General features: G+C 42.3%; 1 protein-coding gene and 1 non-coding gene across 8 annotated transcripts in view; one reads left to right on the plus strand and one right to left on the minus strand.

The window, feature by feature from the left end:
• The window catches only part of disp1 (dispatched homolog 1 (Drosophila)), a 457,303-nt gene extending 451,728 nt beyond the window's left edge, over positions 1 to 5,575 (minus strand). For 4 of the 7 annotated variants that reach the window (XM_078542760.1, XM_078542757.1, XM_078542758.1 and 1 more), the window contains exon 1: positions 5,249 to 5,431. The gene's annotated coding sequence lies outside the window, so the exon portion shown is untranslated. Of the gene's footprint in view, positions 1 to 5,248; positions 5,452 to 5,511 lie in introns of those variants that run through there. The other 3 variants (XM_078542763.1, XM_078542762.1, XM_078542759.1) reach the window with 3 other exon arrangements.
• An 867-nt stretch (positions 5,576 to 6,442) lies between these two features.
• Positions 6,443 to 6,524, plus strand: trnas-gcu (transfer RNA serine (anticodon GCU)). Its single transcript has one exon. It is a non-coding gene; the product is annotated as a tRNA-Ser (tRNA).
• Positions 6,525 to 13,716: the final 7,192 nt, after the last annotated feature.

Here is a 13,716-nt window from a genome sequence, read left to right on the forward strand (position 1 = left end):
CAGAAGCCAACCTTTATTCAGTTTTAGATTTATTCACAGAGTGAAACATTACAAGTATACAGCACCTAACTCTACTCCCACCCCAGTGTCATTAAGTGTCTCTTTATAACTACTCAAGGAGTCATCAAATCTCCACCAGACAATTAACAATTTATCCAACAGTGTGGAAAATTGTCCAGGTATGTCTTGTCCTTGAAAAGCAGGAAAAATTCAATCCCACCACTCACCCCACCATCAGTCAACTCTCAATCATCAGCAAAGTGAACCAAGGTGTTGTTGACACTACTGACAAGCAGCACGCACTCTGCCATAACCTGTTCACAGATGCCCAGTTTACATTCCTCCAGAGCCACTTGGCTCCAGGCTTCAATGAAGCATTGGTCCAAATGTGAACAAAAGAACTGAATTCCAGAGGTGAGGTGGGTGCAACTGCCCTCAGCATCAAGGCAACATTTGACCAAGTATGGCATCAAGGAGCCCGAGAAAAATTGAAGTCTATGGGAATCAAGGGGAAAAACTCTCCACTTATTCAAGTCAAACCTAGCACAAAGGGAGAGGGTTATGACTGTTGGTGGTAATCATCTCAGGCATAGGACATTGTTGCATGAGTGCCTCAGAGCAGTGTCCAAGGCCCAACCATCTTCAGCTACTTAATCATTGACTTTTGTTCCGAAATAAGATCAGAAGTGGGGATGTTGATTGAAGATTTCACAGTGCTCAGCACCATTTGCAACTCCTCAGGTACTGAAGCATGGGAACCCCAATATCGGCAAGTTCCTTTTCAAGCCACACACTAGCCTGACTTAGAACTATATCACCATTCCTTCACTGTCACTCAGGCAAAATCCTGGAACTCCTTCCCTAACAGGATTATAGGTGTGCTACACCACATGTGGTGGCTTAAGAAGGCGGTTCACCACCAACTTTAGGAGCAATTTGGGATGGATAATAAATACTGGCCTTACCAGCGATGCTCACGTCCCACAAGCAAATAAAAAGGCTTTAATTTTGATAATTAGATAGCATGGCAGTGGTTGAGGAGCCTTAGCAATGGCAGAAAGATACAGTTCATTATCAGCATACATGTAAAACTTGACCCTATGCCTACGAATAACATTACCAAGGGAAAATATAAATAAGGAAAAGAAGGAGACCAAGGGTAGAGCCTTGAAGCATATTCAATGTAACCACCCAGAGAAGAAACCATTTTAAGAGTTGTCTCAACTGAATTGGATAGGGATAAGTGGAACAAAACTAAAATTGCACCACAAAGGGTAGGTGGCCCAAGCTCAGTTAATTTCATGTGGAGTGAGGAGGGAGGTTAGGGCACTGCAAGTGGATCTTGTGGAAGAAACAAGCATGTGAATGAAGGCTGGAACAAACAGGGCAGAGGAAGGGGAGAGGTGTCCAAGGTGGCCAAAAGGCTGTTAAGCTGACCAACAATTTAGGTTTACTTTGTGAACTTGTACCCATTAGAAAGTAAGAGAATACAATCTTTGATATATAACCTTACAGCCACAGAATTACACATTTTGTCCTGTGAGTTCAAGCCGTTCTTTTGAAAAGTAGAAGCAAGTTGAAGTTTTAAAAGTGGATTCAAGGTTAGTCACCATTTGTTGGGTTTATGAGAGAGACAGGCTAACTTTCAGCGGCTGTCCTTTTTCCATGTCTGCATGTTCAGGCCGTGAAAGAACAGAGGGGGCAATGATGTCATCACTATGACAGCCATTCAGTATTGCAGGCCAAGTATAAACATATGGTGACTGAGCTCAGTCTACACAGGGAGCAATGACGTTCCACAATGACAGACAAGGACGGCATTATTGGTCCCATGAACAGTGACTGGACCTGACATACAGGGTCATAGACCTTGTTTTCCTACATGTCACATCATAACTATATTCACCATATCAGAAGCGTTTTTGCAGCCTCACCACCAGAGTATTTTTTATTTGCTTCTGTGATAACAAAACAGCAAAGCATCTCCACAACCCGAGCTATTCTTTACAGCATAGTTGTACCCAGGAGTTTTAATGGCAATCTTAATAGTATAACTAGTAGACAGAAGTGCAGCCATAAATGTGATTTTTTTTGTTTACATTTAAAACCACAGCTACCAAGGATGATTCCAAACCAGACAGCTTACAGTTCACAGCTATTATTAGCTTACTAAATGTCCCTTTTGCTTTGTGGTAAGATTGGGAATTGGCTGTGGTGGAAAAAAATAGCCAATCAAAAACTCCGTTTACCACCAAAACATTATACTCTGCTTAGGGCTTCTATAAGCTGCACAGGAAAACTATTTACAGTGCATTCCGTTTTACTGCTCATTATGTACTCAGTGACGTTATGCTTTGGAAACCAGACTCACGTGTGAAAACAGCAATGTGTAAATTTCACTCCCCCTTCACTGGATTTCCAGTTTCAAACATGTCTCCAAAGGCCAGGTAAACCAAAGAGTTGAAAGAAGATTGGGATGTGTAATTTAGTATAACTGGAAAGTACATTGCAACAGCCTCCATTTATATGATGTCTTTAATGGAAAAAGATTACATACAACGTACAGCACTGAAACAGCCCATTCCGCACAACTGGTCTGAGCAAGCATTTATTCTCCTTCTGCCTCTCTTCATTTAACCTGATGAGCATAATCTTCCACAATCAAACTTCTCTACCCAAAGAGAAGTGAGAATGTGGAATGTACGACCACAAAAAGAGTGGTTGAGATGAACACCATACATGTTTTTAAGGGGAATTTAGCCAAGTACAAGGGAGAAAGGATCAGAGTGATATGCTGACAGGGTGAGATGAAGGGTGGGAGGAGGCTCGTGTTCAATCTAAGCACTGTCATAGACCAATTGGACTAAATGGCTCGTTTATGTGTTGGAAATTCTACATAATTTTACGTAATGTACCAAGACATTTCACAGGTAAATTCAGAGAAAGCTGAGCCAGAAAGTGAGAAGTTAGAGGGGGTAACTGAAAGCTAGGATAAGATTTTAGTTTTTAAAGACCATGAATGGTAAATAATTGGAATTCAAATGTTGAAAATCATTAATTATGGATGTGTATTCCTGCAGTCAAATTTAATTTGCTTTAATTGAAACTGGAATGTTTTCTAAAATGCTTTTGGAGAATGAAGGGCTTCCTTCAACATCATGAGGATATAAAGTTGATAGAATCAAGCAAAAGAGATTGCTACAGATTAAGAAGCATAAAAAACCCTGAAAAATATAGTAGTCTTTCATATTTTAACAAAAGATAGGCAAATTATTTTTGGCATATCAGGAAATCTTTTAGCAATGCTCAAAATAAGAAAGCACTGAGCTCTTACTGCAGTCATGTGCATCATTATATATTCTCTCTGCCTGGCTCCAGGCAGCCTGGCCAAACAATAATAAAGCACTTGGGGTGGAACTTCCCACACTCTCAGCTTGTTTATCCTAAGTAAATAAATAGTAAGATAATATTTCCGACCCACTGAATTACTTTTTAAAAAAATTCAGCCCAGGTCGCTTTAGACCCAAAACTGGCAACATTACTAAAACAGAGAATTGAAAATATCCACTCTCCCATCTTTGCCCCCTGCAATAGAAATTATAACGTTATTTGTCATGCAGGATACACAAGACTGTTTCTATAATTTGCTTTCAAACTTCTTCTTTCTTAAAATAGTTTAAAATGAGAGCTGATCATTTGTCACATTCCAAACCTTAAAAACTTAAACACACGTTTTCCATTCAAATCGTATAATTTAACTATCAACCTACAGAGACTTCTACAGACAGAAGTTCTAATAATAGAATTTTTTCTAGACTTCCATTTTTTTCCTGGGTACTTGAAAGTGCTTCCTGACTGCTTCCTGCCACAGCGTGAACAAAAAGTTAAGTCCTAAACTAACTAACTGCAATGATGAGTTAAAGGTTATGTCAAAAATGAAAATTGCCATAAGAATTTTTGATGCTAAGTTAATGTTCGGCTTATCAGAAGACATTCAAAACACCTTTTGCAAATAAATTTCAAAATAAAAATCAAAGAATGGATCTTATTAAAATCTCAGCTTGGAAGAACATGCAGTAGCTCAGTGAGTTAAAGGCTGACCCCTCACTGCTGAAACCTGATTTTGATCCCGGTTTAAAAAGATGGATAACCTCATCCTCTAGGTACTAGCTATAAGGTTCCTACACTTGATTTTGAGCAGTCTAAACCCCTTCCCATCATACAAAATTGACTCGGAAGCACGACAGGATGGCTTATTGTGGGAAATGGAAATGTGTTGTTAATGCAGCAAGAGATGCTGATACTTGGGACTCAGTAGCCAGAATCTTACTCTGCAGTTGAATGCTAAATGCTGACGTTCATTTCCAGAATGGGATAGATTCCATTTTCAACATAAACTTCTCCAAGTCAGGTTTGGAAGAGTAGGCTGGATAGACTAATGGTTTTCTCCTGTCCTAAAAAAAGCTACATTGCTATGATACCCAAACAAAATCACTGTATGGAGCGAGGTGAATCCCTTGTTAGCAGTAGTACTCAAATTATATATTTACATAACTTCATAGGTCACAAAAATGCATCCATTCAGGCCGACGTCTGCAGCTTTGACAAACCATTCTTAAAATAGCGTCGTGGATCTTGCGAAATGCTATTTTTTTTTAAAATCCAGTGTGCTATAAATTGCAGTGCACGAATTGAAAATTATTTAAATTTCGTACAGTGAATATCTTGCATTTTACTTTAAGTCTTCATTGTTTACAAAGGTGATTTCTCACGGCACATTTGCAGAATGAACACTTAGTTCGGTTAAACTTGGGTTCCCAACACTTCGGCTTGTTTCACTTCTGGCCCCATAGCAACAAATCTGTGCTTCATTCATACTTGGGGGAAAAAAAAGTATTACACAAATGCATTTACATTTAAATGTTAGAAATATTTAAACTTGATACAGAAACATGCAATTTGGTCCCCATTAGTTCTGAAGTTAACACATACAAACAGCCGCTAGATGATTGGACAGAGATGTAGGGACGGCCGATAGTTTGTTATGGGGCAGGTTTTTAAAAAGCTCAGTCTCAACTCCTTGATTTAAGGCCTGGTTAGAAATTCATACAAATCAGTAACTGGTCGTTTTTTTAAAAAAAAAAGAAACCACTGAGCCCCACGGAACTTTTATCGCCTCTTTCCTTTCGGTCAGGTAGAAAAGTTATTGCCTGGCCACAAGAGCTCAGCATGTTTCTCAGAGACATACCTGAGGAGGGAATGGTCGATGAGACTCTGGGCTCCCACACACTTTCTCCAAGTCTCCCTTTCTTCTTCAGTCTGAGTGAGTGAGTGAGTGCAGTTTTTTCAGTCAGCAAAGCACCAGCAACTAAAACCTAAACCTTTGCGTCCTGGCTCAGACGCAGTTCCCCCGGTACACTCCAGCCGCCGCCACCACCACCACCAACGAGTAGGAGGCGGCGCAGGACAACGGCAACTAACACGACGACGTCGCTGACGACAACAACTTACCCCCGTATTGACGTTTCGCTAAATCGCCCTCAAACAAACTCGCTGGCGCGGAACGCTGAGAGGAGGCGGTCGCTTTCCGCTGATTGACAGCTTTATTGACCATTGGTAGAGGCCGTTCGGACTGCTGCCTCTTTATGATTGGTCTATGGTATGTCAGAGAGCGCTATGGCCCCGCCTTCCACGAGGTCCCACCCCCCCCCAGCCGGCCCCCTCAAACGAGTTTATCACCCCGCCTCCTGTTTTGATTGACGGCCAATGATAAGCGGGATAGACGGCTGTGCCGACCCCCTTGGCTGACTACTTCTGACCAATCCCAGTACGAACTCGCGGAAAACGCGACTCAACCTATCTTGATTCCTCGAGGCAATGCTGAAACCTAACTTGATGATGCCGGCTCCGAAGTGAGTGACGGCGCATTGGGCTAATCGGACGGAGGAGACTGAAGGAAACTAGCCAATGCGGGCGTGAGAACGGGGGGGGGGGGGGGTCTTGGAGCCCGCCCCCAACCCCATTTGCCCTGCCACCGAGGGCTGAGGGCGCGAGCCAGCGGGGGAAACGCAGTTAGAAACAGGCACGTGAGAAGATGTATTCAAACTAAAGTCCGTTGCCGTTATTCAGTTTGCTTTCTCAAGTAACTTTTCATTCAGGACCGAGGCGACCTGACACTATCTGGGAGCTGTTGCTTGCCTCAAGCTGAGGTGACGGCACTTGGCAGCGGGCTGTCCCCTTTCCCACCCCCCCCCCCCCCAGCCCCGGTAGCGCGGCTGATCAGTTAAATCATAAATAAATCGGAAGTGGGGGGGGGAGAGAGTGAGAGGAGAGAAAGTCCCTGGGATTTTATGGCGGACAAAAGCTCTGCGAGTAGTCACAGTGACAGACGGTCAGAGATAGTTGTTGCAGGAAGAGTAGGCCCTCCGCTGTTTTTCGACGGGACGAGGTGGCCGAGTGGTTAAGGCGATGGACTGCTAATCCATTGTGCTCTGCACGCGTGGGTTCGAATCCCATCCTCGTCGGATGTCACATTCCCACCCGACTCAATGTGGGGAGGAGGGTGCTTTTTTTTCTTGCATTCAAATGGTTCCTCAATTTAAAAAGAAAACGCATTCGCCGCTCCAAGTTGCTCCCCCGTGTGAGGAAAGTGAGAACAAAGTTTAACCGGCTTGTTTTAAACACGAAAGAAAGCCATGTCTCTGCCGCCGTGAAACTGCGCCTGCGAAATTTTTTTTAAAAAAGGTGCATATTCATATTTTTTGAGTGAGATCCGTCCGCTTTTTCCTTGGGTCCTGGTGCGTAGACTATTTGGCTTGGAACAGCAGAAATCGGAAACTCGAAAGTTGTGTCAGTTTGAAACCCACTTTAATTGGCACATGCCAACATTAAAACATCGCACACTTGCAAAACAGCAGCAAGTGCCTGCAAAGTTAATTGATATCGTCAATTATACAACAAGCACTGACCCAAATTCCATCTTTTTAACACAAGATCCCAGCCTGGATAAGAGCGAGGAAAGGCCTTTTCACTCGTCTATGTTGACAGGAAAGAACGGACAATTTTACCTTCCCGTAACATTATCCAACCTATCTTTAGCCTGCATGGTCCGATCCAGAAGTCAACTTCCCATATTGATTATTTGTGTGTGAAAAATAGTCCTCGTCTTGCTTTTCACCAGTTTGCACCCGTCGTACTGCCATGGTTTAATTGGTTCTGGATTTATCTTTTCTATCATTTAATATTTAAAATATTACTACGATGTCATGTCATCTGCTTTCAAGGATGAAAATCTCAGAAAAGGTTGATGAAGGAGACCCAAACTGGGTATGCACATCAATTCCTGTCCTTGGAACATTATAGTCGATATTGGAGAGCAGTTTGTGAATCCGCCGATTGCCTTATTTCTTCTTCCTCCCCTAAAATCTGAATGGTTATTAGGGGATAAATTACCTCAGAAAACAACAACTCGCATTTTATAAATGTTATAGTAACCTTTAAAGTAGTAAAATGTCCCAAAGCACTTCACAGGAGTTTTAACAAAACTAAATTTGACACCAAGCAATATTAGAGCTGATGACCAAAAGCTTGGTCAGACGTGGGTTTTAAGGATCAGTTTGTCCGAGCACAGAGGCGGAAAGGTTTAGCGAGGAAATTACAGAGTTTAAGGGTCTAGGCAACTGAAGGCATAGATGCCACTGGCGGAGCAATGCAAATCAGGGATGCACAGGCCAAAATTGGAGGAATGCAGAGATCTCAGAGAATTATAATGTCAGAGGAATTGCAGAGATGGAGAGGGATTTGAACATAAGGATGAAAATGTTTAAATTCTCATTTATATAGCTATACCTATATTTCACGATGCTACCTGTTTTAAACTGCATTAGAATTGATTGTTAATGCAACTATTTAAAAATATGTACAAAAATGCATAATTATAGCACAACTATGTCATAAACATACAAAATCAAAACTGAAAATGATCTATAGTTTAAGATCCAGGAAAGAATTTGAGATATTTTCAATAAAAGCTGTATATAGAGAGAGAGAGAGTTTGATGTGACTCAACTAAATCATTGTTGGTAAGCTATTCAATCCATTTAAGGCATTTTGCTAAAATAATCCTGCCAAAATATGCACAAGTATGCTTTCTCGTTGCAGTTCTTGGACAGTGATTAGTCGCAGGAACCTTGGCTGATGTTTTTTCTCTCCCTATAGCACAGGGCAGTGAGGTAGTAGCACACCTACCACTGCCCAGCTAAAATAAGCTGTGTCCTGCCCTTAGCCTCCCTCCCCCCAACATTTCCCCCACAATTTGTTTGGCTCAGTTAACATTGGGCAGGGTGCTTACCAATCAAAACATTGATGGAGCTCTAAATATTACTTGCCTGCACATCAGTTTGATTTTAATTTTGTTAAAGGCTTGTGCTTAATGGAAAAGGAATCTGGCAACGAGTCAAATATTTATAGAATATTTTTGTTTCAATTTTGCAGTGATCAAATGTGTTCTTGTTGCAGTTATTACTAAACACTTCAATTTATTACTTTAAAGTAATTTTCTTTGGCATATCCCTGACAATTAACAATTTAATTTGTTGTGATCACCATCCTTTTATCTAAATCCACTTTTGTTACTCGTGCTAATTTATATAGGCTACAACATAAAAGCTTGCTCTTTAATTATAAAGCTCTGCATCAAAGTGGCCCAGTCTAATATAATTCCACCTAATGAGTGGATTTCACTGAAAAATCGTGTGTATGTTAAAAAGGTTTTGATGTTCATGTCTATATGTATTATATTGCTGTGATGTATCCAGTTCGATATAGCCTGTTCTGATATATGAGTATATGCAAAACAAAAACAGAATTACCTGGAAAAACTCAGCAGGTCTGGCAGCATCGGTGGAGAAGAAATCAGTTAACGTTTCGAGTCTTCATGACCCTTCGGCAGAACTTTTAGCTTTTAGCTTTTTGTTTTTATATCTATGAGTATATGCAGTCTGATATGACATAGGGAATGATACCATTCTGCAAACCAAAACTGCTATCCCTACCCAGTCTGACTTCGCCTGACTCTAGTTCACATGAAACAAAGACCGAAAATACTGGAAATGCTCAGCAGGTCTGGCAGTATCTATGGGGAGAGAAACAGAGTTATTGTTTTAGGTCGATGGGTAGAATTTACTGTGCCCACTGGTGTTGGGCATCATGGCGGGCATGAGTGAACAATATGGCAGGAAGGCCAAAAATCAGTTTCACGCTGTCGTGAAACCAGTTGGCAGTCGTCCACTCCACCCGTCAATGGCAGGCCGCATTTCCTACCACCATCAGGAACTTCATTGTAATACATCTGCATATCATTATAAGCCCAGCTCGCTGAAATCATCCCTCCACGATGGATCATCCAAGCACATCATGCCAACGTGTTTCAAAACCGAACATAAGCGATGTGCACCTGGCGAGCTGCCATTTGCTCTGGACTTCGAGGCTTATTTAACTAGCTTGTTTCGGTCAGCACTCATGGTCATCAGCGCCAGGCTTTATAGGCAGCACCACATCACTTTTAGGGGGTCTACTTACGAGACCAGCCCTAAGGTGGGGGGTGCTTTTCAACAGCTTCAGGGTTATGGCTTGCTTTGGGAAGCAGGGAGAATTGACCTGAGGCAAGGGAAGAGGCTGCAGGGCTAGGGCATTACTGGGGAAGGGGGATATCCCAGGATGTGTGTGGGGATACATGTTGATCTGTGTGCAAGTGGCCTCAAGAGGGTGAGGGCTGAGGAGGCAGTCTCCAGAGGAGATGAGGCCAGATGGAGATGTGAGGGTTTGTGTGAGAGTGTGAGTGGTAATGTCCCTTGAACTGGCAGTGAGTGAGATGCCAGTGAATGTGTGATGGGCTTGAGTGTGTGAGTTTAGAGTGATGAGATGGTTGCCTTACCCTGATGGCACGGATAAGATCATTCATCCATTTTCTGCACTGGATGGCTGACCTCTTGTGTGCAACGTTGGCACTGATCACCACTCCCACCACCTCCCAAGCCAGAGTGGTGGCACCGATGGGACTCCTGCGGCCAGAGCGGGGGTGGAGGAGGAGGCTCCAACAGTGTCCAGAAGACATTCCAGGGATGCGTCACTGAATCGGTGGGGCTGCAGTCTTCTTGCCTTTTGGGGCCATGTCTTCTGTGCAGCAGTCCTGGGCTGGAAGCACTGAGAGGTGTATGCACAGCTGCACTTTACATATGGCGCCAGGCGTGAGGTGGCGGCTGTGGAGGCCAAGTCACTGAATATATTTAACAAGGAAATAGATAGATTTCTAAACTCTAAAGGCATCAGGGGGTATGAGGAGAGAGCGGGAGTATGGGGTTGAGACAGAGGATCAGCCATGATGAATGGCGGAGTAGACTCGAAGAGCCAAATGACCTACTCCTGTTTCTATGAATCGGTGGTTGCCCACCAACAAAACAGTATGTTTCTTGGGAATGCTTGATTGAGGAGGCGGGATTGGGATGATACGGCGTGAAGAGCCGCCATTGCAGCCAGTGGGTAAAACTTTCTTCGTTCTGCCCCCTGTCACAGAACTGGGGGAGACGTTAGAAATGTGATTGGCTTTAAGCAGATGAAATGGGGAGCGTGGGCAAAGAACGAAAGGGAAAGTCTGTGATAGGGTGGAAGACAGGAGAGATGACATGACAAGAGTTGTGCATAATCAAAGGGAGTGGTGATGAGACAAAAAAAGAAATAAAGAACAGGAGCGCTTAGAACAGGTGTGAATGGGAGAATAATAAACAGCTGCCATCTGAAAGCAGAAAACAAGATAAAAACAAGGGTAAGAATGAACTGTGCAAATAAAAGGAAACAAAATGGAGCCAGAGATACAATCTGAAATTGTTAAACACCCTGGCTTCATCCATGTCTTGTGGTTCCTAGAAGTTCAAATTAACCACTTTCAGACACAAATACGGGACGTTTTTGTCAGGTGTGTTTTAACCATGTGCAATGGAATGATACGTTGTTACTTTGGTACACAGACAGTGGTACAGTAGTGAGTGATGTAGCATCCTGGATACTGATGTATACATGTGCATAACAACATAGTTTCTAATTCTGAATAATATAACAATATAACATTCTTTTAAAAAAATATAATGCCTGTATAAGTCAATATAACTATTCCAATCATTGACTTTTTTATATTGTAGCAACTAAAAAAATAACTTGAGCCTTTTTAGCTTGTTTACTTTACTCAAAAAAATTAGTCACAGTATTGCTTAGGTGGTAGGTGTTGTGCCTCCATCTCGTGAATTTGCCATTCTTTGCTCTCAGTGGTGAGTTGGCATATTGTACTGGCGATGTGTGCGTGTTGCTCCTGGTGTTGTAGGAGCTGTGTCACTTATTAATGTTACACCACTTGTTGGTGTTGGTGATGCTGTTGATGTTGTCTCATTTGTTAGTGATGTTGCTGCTTTTTATAATTACATTTCCTGCTTTACCAGCTCTGGTGTGGGTCGAATTTGGACTCTGTTCCTTCTAATTTTATTCTTGATGATATAAGACTTTGGAGTCTCACTAACCACTTTTGCAGGGTTCCAACTTTTAAGGATTGCAGAGTGACAGGTTTCTTTCTGTTGTAGTATGACAGACAGAGATGACTCGCATACTGTTTCTTTGAATTTGCTGAAACTCCTCCCATTTGACCCTGACCACTGGTACAGGGCAGCAGATAGATGGGAACACCATCACCTGCAAGTTCCCCTCCAAGCCACTCACCATCCTGAATTGGAAATATATCGCCGTTCCTTCACTGTCGCTGGGTTAAAATTCTGAAACTCCCTAACAGCACTGTGGGTGTACCTACACCACATGGACTGCAGCGGTTCAAGAAGGCAGCTCACCACCACCTTCTCAAGGGCAAATAGGGATAGGCAATAAATGCTGGCCTAGCCAGCGAAGCCCATATCCCGTGAATGAATTTTTAAAAACTCAGCGTCTTCTCTCATCAGCTCTTTGTTGTGTGTTCTGACATGTGAGGTATGAAAAAAGACATGTACCAGATCAAGCCAAAAAAATTTCTCAATTCTTTCTTGTTTCCTGGAGCTTCTATCCCAGAGATAGCTGTGACTTTTTCAGGACTTGGATTGACTCCATCAGTCTGTACAGCATTTCAAAGAACTGCCATTTTATCACCTTCACAATGCATTTGTCTGCATTTAGTTTGATCCCAGCTCTCCTGGTTCTCTCCATGACTTCATGTAGATGGTCTTTTCCATCTACACTATAGATCTGAATATCATCAGCTATGCCGATTGCTCCTTTGCACCCGCTGTATGTCTCATCTGTTTTGTGGTGAAACACATCCTGGCTCACTTTAAGGCCAAAAGGTAGGTGCAGGGATTAATACTGTCCAAAGGTTGTACTGAATGTTGCCAACAGCAATGATTCATCATCAAGCTTCTCGTTCCAGTAGCCATTTCTGGCATCAAGCTTGCTGAAAACCTTTGCCCCTGCAATTGCTGTTGTGATCTCTTCCAGCGTTGGAGCAGGATAGTAATTTCTCTTTATTGCTTCATTAAGATCTTTTGGATCCAGGCAAATTCATAGCCATCTGTTTTCCTTTCTCTCACAATTATGGAATTTACCCAATCTGTAAGCTCTATGACTGTGGCAATCAGTTCCTTTTCTTCCATCTCTTGGAGCTCTCTTTCAAACTTTCATTTTAGTTCTATTGGTGCTTTTATATGTGGGATGAATCTTTGGTTTCTGCAATGGATCAATAGTGATGTGATACTTAAAATCTTCAAAGCATCCAGCCTTCTTATCAAAAAAACCTGGATATATTTGAACCAGATCGTTCTTGCTTCAGATTGGGGAGTGCTTTTCAATGAGTGTACTACCTTTAACCCTCAGTGATGCCTCCTTCCTCTCATGCTTTACTGAGATCAGCTGCAGCTTTTCACAACAGCTGAACCCAAAGAAAGCAGAACCATCTTCCAGTGATGTGCATTTAATACCTTTTCCTTTATGTGTGCTTTGGGTCCTTCCTAACTTCAAATCTCAATTCCAAGTTATGTCATCACCATGACGTTGCTTTCATTTGCTTTCAGAATTTTGGGGGTCTAAACAGGATGATGTTACTCTGTGCTACCATATCAAGCTTCAGACTTATGGTTCTGGGCTTATTTCTCACCTTCTTCCTAATCGGAATAGTTTAGTGAATTTATTTTCTCTGGAAACTCACACTTGCACCCTGACATTTCATGGAGGTGTATAATTCCTATGTCTATTGTGTCCTCAAACTCATCATTTTTTTTAGTTATTGCCCATCCCTAATTGCCCTGTTCAGTGGTCTCATTTAAGAGTCAACCGCATTGTTGCGGGTCTGGAGTCACATGTAGGTCAGACCAGATAAGGGCAGCAGATTTCCTTCCCTATAGGACATTAGTGAACTAGATGGGCTTTTACAACAATCAGCAATGGTTTCATCATCAGGCTTTTAATTCCAGATTTTTATTGAATTCAAATTTCACATTCTGCCATGGTGGGATTCAAACTCGGGTCCCCAGAGCATTACCCTGGGTCTTCTGGAATATTAATCCAGTAACAATACCACTACGTCACCGCCTTCTTCCCCGCCAGGGTATGGATTTATTGGTTTCTTTCCTTTCTCATTCACTTATTTTCTTCCTTTGTTCTAACATCTTTTCTCAGTGATTGGGCTTTCCA

Source organism: Cetorhinus maximus, chromosome 5, assembly GCF_964194155.1.
Source record: "Cetorhinus maximus chromosome 5, sCetMax3.hap1.1, whole genome shotgun sequence".
Classification (NCBI taxonomy): Eukaryota; Metazoa; Chordata; class Chondrichthyes; order Lamniformes; family Cetorhinidae; genus Cetorhinus; species Cetorhinus maximus.